Here is a 9,364-nt window from a genome sequence, read left to right on the forward strand (position 1 = left end):
TGGCATCTTGAGCAAAATTAGATAAATCAACAGTTCACTCAAGAGTATGTTTTCTTCCTGCTGGCACAGTCACCACTTGAATTTTTATTTAACAATGAATTTTCACATTGCATTTGTCAGATAAATAATATAATATAATATAATATAATATAATATAATATAATATAATATAATATAATATAATATAATATAATATAATATAATATAATATAAGCAAGCTATATTATAAATAAAAAATATATTTATATTATAAATCAGTGGCAACATATGATGCAGCACTAAACAGATAGTGTTTATAATTCTGACATTAATTATCTGACTACAGATTGATAATTCATATGCAAGGACATTTGATAGACATCAATAAAACCTAGATTTGTCAATTATAAGCATTGTCATTTATGCCCACTATCAAATTTGTTTGTAAGCAAAGGTTTGTTGTTGTTGTTAATATATATATGTATGTATATATTCACAACTGTATAATTTATACTTTATTGAAATTGTAATTATAAATAGTACAGTTTGTTTAGTAGTATTGATATCATTAATCTTTATCAGCTTGATCGTCAGGCCATCTCCAATGGCCAGTCCGCCCCTGCCTAGCATGACTAAAGGCGGAGCTAGACACGCAGCTGAATGATATTGGTTTACAACGAAATGTCACCAGTGTGTACACATGCAGGATAATGAAAACAAAGGAAGCGTCGTTTTTAAATACACAGCCGAGACATTACATTGTGATAATAAATACATATAATAATGAGCCATGGTTGACCCGAGCTTAAACAAACCTTGTCATCGTCTTGATGAACAGCTACAAAGCCAAGTTTACAAGGCCATCTAATGTGCGAGCGGTTTTGCTTTCTTACGTAAGCTCACAGCGAATCTATATTTAAAATAACGAACATCTTGAGCTGATGATAATAACATGCACGTGATTATTGAAGTGCTTCTGACATTTGATCCTTTCAGAAATGGACAAACGCGAAAGTGTCGAGCGAAAAAAGGAAAGGCCCAAAACAAAAAGGAGCAAATTTATTCTTTCAGCAACCTAAAACATAAACAAACTGCCATGTTTAATTATTATCTTCGCGTTTTAGACTATTATAAACTCGGAATGACGGAATTACTCTCTAACAGAGGTTACATGAGCTGCTGAAGATTAAAGAAGTTACTGTGGGCTATATGTTGCATGTTGTTTTTGAACCCAAATAATGACTAAATGTATGCTGTGTGTAAGTTTTCTGTAATTGGTCACATATCATAGACTGTAAGAGGCTGTATGTGTTCAATTATGTTGCATTTTTTTATTTATTTTATATAATTGCAGACGTTACAGTAGACTATTTCACACTGTGATTGAACTGCAGTTATAATGAAATCATGTTCATAGAAAGGTTAGTAATGAACAAGTCTTTATGTGCTTAAAGCATCTGTTTTATGAGAAGTTCTTCTCATTTGATATGTGAACGACCTGTACAGCTTTACTTTGACATCTCCTCAAGCGTGAATAATGTCGACTGAAACTTTCTGTCGTACTCTTTTGGCAGTGGAAACGCAAGCCTGATAAAGGTGACCCGTACCTACCCATACCATAGCGTATTGTACCACTCTGTAAGTAAAATTTTTATAACATAATAATATCTACCAAAATTCAATCACAGAACACCAAACACACAGTTTGTAATGCAGACAAGCAAAAAGCCAAGTAACAGTTTCTTTAACTGACCCAAAAACTCCTTCAGACTGTCCCAAGCCACACCACCTGGCGCCATCTTTATCTAGACGATGGCCTAGAGAGAGTCTGACCTCAGTAAATCACGGACCTCACATCTAGAAGGAATGCAAACACAGGCAGGTACACACACACAAAATCTAAGATTGTGAAGAAGCCTGAAACGTTGAAACGGCGTTTGATTACAGTTACGCTTTAAAACTGATGACAGCAGAGGAAGAAATGCACCTTCTCAGCAGGAAATCCCATCTTGAGGAAAACAAAAGCAAAGGCCTCAGCATCTTTTTCCACATTGCACCCAAGTACGATAAGATCAGAAGGCTTGACGACACACCCACCATGCACGCAGAACAAAGCAAGGTATCTTCTTAATAAGACGTCACCTAAAATATGATGAATAATGAAGCCGGCGTACAAAACAGCGCCTCCACTGCGGAGATTCACCGCTATGCCTGAGAAAACAGGGGAGCCGAAGATAGTAAAGTGTCCCTGAGGGAGCGACAGAGATTCTTATGCTTGCTATCTCCTAAACACAAAGACATCAGTGTAATATTTCACAAGAACAAGTGCAAAGATATGTGGTGGAAAATTAGCACAATGTATGTTGCAACAAAAAAGGCTAGCAAACGCATCACTGTATTAGCGCTGATTTCAATGAGAGTCTCCGTAGTCAACTGCAAAGAGCTCTTGTGATGTAGTGCATTGTGGAGTCCAGTAAGTCTGAGCGGACTGCTGAATATTTCATGGCGGTGAAGGAAACGGCACGAGCCCCAGCTGATGGAGGACTGGAAGGAGACAGACTGTAAGGTGAGACTGGGAGAGGATGTAGGCAGCGGTGTGGCATCGTGCCCAATTCTAGCAGGAGCTACTGTCTCAGCTCGGCCTAAAACAGCACTACATCTCAGCCCAGCCTCACAAGGGCTGACAGCAGCACTGTGCCTTCACTGATTGACCCGTACACGCTGACAGTGGACACCTTTAGATATTGCAATGCTTTTTTTTCCCCAACACTGTGGAAACGCTGCGGTGGACCAAGTACAAAAATGAAGTCTTTAAGTAATAGTATGAGTGCCTTTAAATGTATTAGAAATACACATGAAATCCAAACGAACGTTTTGATGAACATATTGCTTGTTTTGTGGTGAACAATTCAACTGTACATGTCATTAAGAAATAAAAAATAGTTTGCCCAAGTAATCTTTCATTGAACTCTAAAAATGAGCTTCCTGTTTGTTTTCATCGTCTGCCATCAATTACGTCTGTCTGAGGGCTGCACAATATATCGTTTCAGCAATGATATCACAATGTGTGCATTCACAATAGTCAAATCGCAGCATCTGCTATGTGAAGTTGGGATTATTATTGTTGATCAGCAATGAAGAATGTACATTGTTTACATTTTATATTACATTTAATTACTCAATAATAGTGGCAGGTCAAAATAGTGATATGCATGAGGTGATGCTTCTCATAATGGCGGATCGAACATATCCATGTTTCAATTCTAAGTAATATATATGCTGTTAATAAAAGAAATGCATCTTATAAGTTTTTGATGCATTTTTTCCTCTTAATTTACAAATAAAATGCTATATTGTAGATGGTTTTCTTGTAATACATCGCTGATATCATGATCTATAATCATCGGGGCAAAATATCATGATGATATCGTATCGTATTACTGTACCTGAATATCTGACTACTTATTTCACTTTTGTCACTTTTGTAAAAGACTTTTGTCTTTGCTCTATCTTATTTATTTATTCTCGTCTACAAGATTATTGCAATCAATTTAAGTTAGTGATTTCGTTTCAAATCTATTCAAGTCATCTGCCAAAATCGTATTCATATTGCAATATAAATCGCAACAAAATAAAATATCCCAGTGTCAGATTTTTCCAATGCCATGCAGCCCTACTGTCAAAACTGACCAATGAAGGGGCATGGTTATGTATGTTAGCCATGCTCCTCCAGCGCTTTGACTAAAACCAAAATGCTGAGGAGGAGGTGTCTGCTAGGCTGTAATAACTCTCCCGAAACCCTTTTCCCAGTCTTTCTAAATAAAATGCCTACTTTACTACATCCAATCATCTCGCAGTAGAAAAAACAAGCCACGCCCACTGTTGTTTAATATTTTGGTTCTATAGGAACTGTATCACAATCTGAGAAAAAAAAAAACTATAAAAATGGTCGCAGCTTCTGGTTCATGCAGACTTTAAGTGCTTCTTTTCAATTATAATTGAGTCAAAGTTAAAACGTACTTGATATTTTAATGTATTAAATAGAAAAAAGTATGTAATGTATTGTGATTTATAGATTCATGTATAGAGTTTTTAACAACAGATGACACTCAAGGCTAGTTGTTATTTGTCCACTCTCAGTGAGCATAAAGGAGAGCAATTGCGTTCATGGTAATGTCTGGAGAGGAGGCATATATGGCTAAAAGTAACAATAATTATTTATATTAATACAATGATACAATTACTGCACAACAGTATACGTTTAGGGTTGGGGTAGGGGCAGGCTTTACTAAAATACTTTATTAATGACTATTAATGACTAATTTAATAAATGATATGAGTAATACAGTGTATAATTACTGTTTTTACATTATTATGAGGATTGGGTTTGGGGTTTAGGTAGGGGTAGATATTAATAAAATAAAATTAATGAGTAATTTAGTAAATAATATAAATAATACTCTATCTAATTGCTGTTTTTACAATACTATGAGGGTTGGGTTTGGGGTTGGGGTAGGGGTAGGGGTAGACACTAATAAAATACAATTCATGAGTAATTTAATAAATAATATACAGAATTCTTGTTTACTTTTAGCTGAACCTGCATCCCTTTGAACAACAATCTTATGTACTGTTAGGTGGTCAAATGTACTTACACCATGGTTTTTATTCCATAAGACTCTGTAAACACAGATCACTATAACACTTTAGTAATTCGCTTAATCATTTTATTAATGATTGTTTGATATTCAAGTGGTATGTGTAAAGATTGGTAGAGTGTGGCTGTTTGTAAAGCACACCGCACAATCTGGTGGTTAAAAACTAAGCTCAGGTAAATTCAAGACAGAATCGCAATGCATTTTGAAAATTTTAGAATCGATGCAGAATATTTTTTACCAATCCGCAATGCATTTATTTATTGTCCAAACCCTAGCATATAGCCTAGATGAAATAAGTAAACACGAAATGTTTGTGAATGTGTGCTGACAAATTTAATTAAACAATATAAAAACAAACATTAAACAGGTCAAAATGTTTTAAGAAGAATGCAATGTAAACTTGTTTGATATCATTTATGTGTACATTTCAGCAGCGATAAAGATGCAAATATGATTAAATTTGTAGTTTTTTAACACATGACATCTACCCCTAAATATGAAGATATGTCCACATTTAAGCAATGCACAAAGTAGTCTTAAAATAACTTTACTATTTACAGCAGATTTGGTTCACAAACAACTCACAGGCAAAACCTAAATTTACAATTTGTACTTTTTTTTTTATCACATAGTATGATTTGCTCAGCCCCAATGAGAAGTAGGCTTTGAAAAATGTGTATGTTTTAGGCATGGGTCTGACGGTATGATAACCTTGAATAAAAATATCACGGTTTCACGATATTGTAATTACTGCTCTAAAATATGTTCTTTTTCAATGTCTGGGTTAAACAAAACAAAAAATCCTCTTTTGAAAACATTCTTTTTTTTTTTTTTTCTTGCCAGCTTAGACCCTTTATTAATCCGGGGTCACTTATCCACTCAACTTATCCAGCAAGTTTTTACGCAGTGGATGCCCTTCCAGCCGCAACCCATCTCTGGGAAACATCCACACACACACACTCATCCACTACGGACAATTTAGCCTACCCAATTCACCTGTACCACATGTCTTTGGAATGTGGGGGAAACCGGAGCACCCGGAGGAAACCCACGCAAAGGCAGGGAGAATAGCAAACTCCACACAGTTGAGCCGAGGAGCCAACTGAGCCGAGGTTCGAACCAGCGACCTACTTGCTGTGTGGCGACAGCACTACCTACTGCGCCACTGCCTTGCCCTCCTTTGAAAACAATCTATTTTAATTTTTGAAAGATCCCTAATATTTTGTAACAGTAAACATGTCAGGCTGAATAATAAAAAAATAAATAATTGACTTCTGCTGTCTTCATTAGTTTCAAAAACACTGATTTCTTTACAATTTAAAACGGCATCTTTGGATATATTAGACTAAAAAAGTCAATAAAAAATTTTACACATACCTTAAGAACGGTATAACAGAAAATGTTGGCAGTTTTAAAACCTTGACTTTTCCAAACCACAATATACCTTAAAATTGTTATTGTCCCATGCCTAGTATGTTTTTGCATAAAAATAGCAATTTTTTCACTAATATGTAAAATAGTTATGTTTTTTGTTAGATCAGGCTGAAGAACAAATTGTTTACTAATGATTCTCACTGATAACAAGGGTTTAAAAAAGTTTTACATGAAGCCCTTAAACTTGGCATTCATTTATTTTAATTTGCTTCAGTCACTGATTTATTTGGGGTTGCCACAGTTGAATGAACCACCAACTTAAACTACAGTATGTGCCAAATTAAAAATATATATTGAAATAATTAAAAGCTAAAAAAGATTACACCAAAAATAACAGCTATACAAAAATAAATTGTTGCTTTCCTGAAAAATTTCCAGTAGGACCCACATTTACTAATATAGTGACCCACCTACAAGTAAGATATAATACATTCTACTATCGCATCTATGTAGCATTTCTGGATTTGTGTAGCTCAATTGGTTGAGCAATGAATTATTGTAGGGAAACAATCATGGGCTTTATCCTAGAGTACAAACACATTTAATATGCACATCGAATATACACTGTAAACTGTGTTTCAAAGCCTCTGCCAAATGTGTAAACATAAATTTTGTGAATTAAAAGCAGAAAAAATAGTGGGTAATTGCTATTTGATTGGCATCGACGTTTATCATTTCATGATAACTCACGCAACATGACAATGCCATTATTTACTGCAAGCTAGAGGGTGCTAACCAACGCAAACTTACGGCAATTCGTAACTTTTTGATTTAGTGGTTAATTTGTATGAATTTGTACAATCTAATTCGTAGTTTAGTACAATTCAAGAGTTCACACTTAGCTGATGATTGATAATAAAGCTTGTTTGGCGTGATGTCCCGGGAGAGAGCCCGGAGCTTATAAGATCCTCGAGCCCTGGGCTCCCTCCCGTTGCAGGACGAGAGTGGAGTTTGAAGATCTCGATGACTCCCACTCCTGCTTATTGTAGCTAAGTGTCAGATATGGATGCTGAGAAGGAGTACTCAGAGCTTGCCTAAAAATATTTTGGATTGTTTAGGGTGCTTGTTTTTGAACTGTGGGAGGAAACCGGAGAACCCGGGGAAAACCCATGCGAACACGAGGAGAACGAGCAAAACTCTGCACAGAAATGTCACCTGGTTTGGAAGGGAATTAAACAAGGGGCATTCTTGCTGTGAGGCAACAGCGCTAATCACTGGCCACCGTGTCGCCCGTTTGTATGGAGGGAAAGTAGGGTTGGCTGGGTTTCTTCAAGACAAAGATATTGAGATGAGAAAAGTCTGGTTATTTATAGTGTGTTAAGGATCGTCTGGTAGGATAATTAGTTATTAGCTAAAGTTGGAACAGCTGTGAACAATCATAAGCACGTGATCCTCTCGAGATTTGTTTTTAAATAAACTTCACTTCGCTCATCACCCAATGACGGTTGGGGTTGGGTGCCACGCCTCCTTTTTGAAATCGCTCATTTTCGTACGACTGAATTAACCACTAAACTGACAAAACGTAAAATACTTACATTTCCTCGTGACATCAGGATGGTGCTAACATAACATGACACATAGTTTGCAACAAGCTGCTTACACAAACAGCCTATTTGGTCATCTTTTGGTGGTGGATATTTTATACAGCATCTAAAAAGCTATAATTATGTGTGATAATGTTCTGTTTAATATAAGCATGTCCTGCAGCTTCCTCGTTTACAGTCTGAAACTAAATCCTGATTTGCTGTCATTTGTTTACTCTGAGCTAAAGAAACAAATCATTCAGAAATTGATTCCAATATTATTCATATGTGTTATAATAGTTGTTGTGTTGAGTTCCCTATTCTCACACAGTATAACTTAAAATATTGGTATATGGGAAGCATAAATGAAATTCAGACATACTACATCTGCCACACTATTACTGCACATCATCAGTATAGCATCACTTCTTATCATTCACAACTCCTCTCCTATGGCCTCATGACATAGCAAACTGTCCATTGAAGGCAAATCCCACCATATCAGTGGAAGTAGTATGTTCATCCTGGTACTTTTCGCCAGGTGTTTTTTCTTATACTATGACTTTTGGCCATATTAAACATATTCAGTCTCAGCATTTACATTAAAGTTATTGTTCTTGATATGAATGGCCCTAAAACAGGACATCGTTGATGTCGGTTTTCAAGTCCCAAAAAAAAAAAAATAAAGCAAGGTTAGTTCAAGTTTTAAAAAATGTTGTGTTGTAATTCCTAATTGTATTACTATTAGATGAGTCACCATCTGTGACTGACTCTTGAGCAACCGGATGTCATGTTATCCTCCTTAGGGTATCAGATCACAACCCAGTATCTTAAAAAGTTGTCAGTTTTCACTCTCCCTGATCTGGGGCAAGTGGTTGCGCCCAACGGTCAGAAGCCTGCAGGTCAGACAAATACTGCTTGGCAAGGTAAGGGGGAAGGGAGCTTTGCCAGAGGTGTCCATTACCGACAATCTGCAAACTGTGCCAGGAGCTGCTCTTCACAGCTTTATTAAGACAGAGACTGTCGCTGGCCTTGCTTATTGTAATGCTTTGTGTCTGTCGCGGTCACTATGAGTTGGCTTTTTACCATTTTATTACAATCACCTGACTCTTTTATCTAAGGTTTTGTAGTTCAAATGTGTCATTTCCATTGTTGTGTGGTTTAATACTCTTTTAAAGGTTGTAATGAGGTTCGAATCTACTCACGGGAGTCTTTAAGGATCACTAGGGCCAATAAAATTTAACACAGGGATTGTAAATTCAGATACCTTTTAATATACTCCAGTGTGTACATTATTTTAATGTTCTGTTATCAAAAGTTGATGTTATTTAAATAACCTTTCTCACATGGACCTGACGTACTTCATTGGTCTGATTAGATCCTTTTTTAATTAATTTTCTTTGCTTTTGTTGCAGTTTCTGATCTCTTCCAACACCTTATGAGACTCGAATGTATACTCTCACTGTCTTAAATAAACCATTGTCATTGAGTTTGTGCGATTCACTCTCAAATATGAAACTCGTTTATTTTATTTTATTGACAAAAAACTGTTAGACAGACCCAAGAAACTCTGCCACATTGGGCAGCGGTATAATTTTGTCAATCAGGGAAATTCAAAGCGATGAGTGGTGCTCTTATCAAGTCCTAATTTATGCCACTTGTAGACTAACATTGTCTCATTACAGTGTGCTTGACGCTCCCTAAACGACAGCTTCAAAATGGCTGATGGTGGATTTGGGATGAAGGAAACAGACAGTGAGTGTTATTTCA

The 9,364-nt window shown here is 36.1% G+C and overlaps 1 protein-coding gene across 40 annotated transcripts in view; it reads right to left on the reverse strand.

Annotated features, from left to right (window-relative positions):
- Positions 1-9,364, reverse strand: part of igsf9ba (immunoglobulin superfamily, member 9Ba) — a 118,728-nt gene that overhangs the window by 106,611 nt on the left and 2,753 nt on the right. The window lies entirely within an intron of this gene.

Source organism: Danio rerio, chromosome 15 (assembly GCF_052040795.2).
Source record: "Danio rerio strain M-AB ecotype USA chromosome 15, GRCz13ab, whole genome shotgun sequence".
In the NCBI taxonomy this organism is placed as follows: Eukaryota; Metazoa; Chordata; class Actinopteri; order Cypriniformes; family Danionidae; genus Danio; species Danio rerio.